At 30.7% G+C, this 1324-nt stretch overlaps 1 pseudogene; it reads left to right on the top strand.

The window, feature by feature from the left end:
- Positions 1–1324, top strand: part of LOC101984369 — an 11809-nt pseudogene that overhangs the window by 8967 nt on the left and 1518 nt on the right.

Below are 1324 nucleotides of genomic sequence, written 5' to 3'. Positions count from 1 at the left end.
CCCAAAGAAAAACATATAGCTATCCTCCTGGGTAGGGGAAATAGACAAGATTGCCAGGTATATAATTTTAAAATCAATAACATATTTACCCTTACAGCCACTGAATGTTGATATCTAAGCAGAACCTTGATATAAGTGTAATAAAGTAAATGTTTTTTAAAAATATCTCAACTGAGTAGGGAATGTCCATGATAAGTGTATAAAAAAGCAAGATATATACAAGGAAGACATGAATTTCAAAAAAAAAAACTACAAGAAAAAATAATACAACTTCTATCATTGATATAGGCATATCTTTGGATAGGATTTCAAAACTACAATACGGTGAAAGCACAAATAATGGAAGGGGTGTTTATATCACAAAACAAAAAGAAACATAAATAAAATCAAGGACAAATAAAAGAATTATATGAACATTTAGCTGTTATATTTAAGATAATCAAAATGCTAAATCCTCCCCTGAAAAAAATAAGCAATCACAATTAAAATTCACTGGGAAAAAATGAATGTTACTTCTAACATAGATGCTCAAATGCTATACAGAAAATATTTATATTGGGGATGTTGTGACGGCTCAATGGAAAAGAACACCTGCTGCTTCTACAGAGGACCCATGTTCAATTCCCAGCACCCACAAAGTAGCTCATAGACTGTAATAACACCAGGGCCAGAGGATTGAATGTCTCTTCTGACCTCAATGTAAATGGTACATACATGGTACACATATAGATATACAGACAAAGCCATCCTATGCATTAAAAACAAGAAAAATATTTAAAATTCTATATTAAATCGTAAACCACAAGAGAAACACTAATCAAAACTATAATGAAATCACAGTGTCATCTACTAGTAAAAATACTACCAAATAAAAAGTAACCAATCTTCTTCAAGAATAGGCTAAAAGTTCTGTTTTATGCACTTGTGATGAGAATGTTCATGTAGCAACTGTATTGAATTATAGATGTTAGTCAAAAAGTTAAGATAGAATTGCCATATTTATCCACTATTTTATCTTGGGTTTATCTTAAGTAAACAAATTCATCATACCAAAGAGATGCATGCTTTTACATATTTATTACTGTACTATTTACAATAGGTGACATGTTTAAATAGCCAACATATAATCCAATATTACTCAAATAAAGGAAAGAATTGAGCCATTTGCAGACAATGGATAAAAGTGAAAGACCCTTTGTTAAAGGAAATGCCACAGAGAGAAAATATATACAACTTCTGATCATGTGTGGCAATGTTAAAAAACCTCAGTATTACTATATAATAGTAATCAATAGTGGTTTGAAAGTGAGAAAGTGGGAGGGTA

Source organism: Microtus ochrogaster, unplaced genomic scaffold (genome assembly GCF_000317375.1).
Source record: "Microtus ochrogaster isolate Prairie Vole_2 unplaced genomic scaffold, MicOch1.0 UNK221, whole genome shotgun sequence".
Classification (NCBI taxonomy): domain Eukaryota; kingdom Metazoa; phylum Chordata; class Mammalia; order Rodentia; family Cricetidae; genus Microtus; species Microtus ochrogaster.
This window is presented reverse-complemented; position numbering and strand designations above follow the sequence as displayed.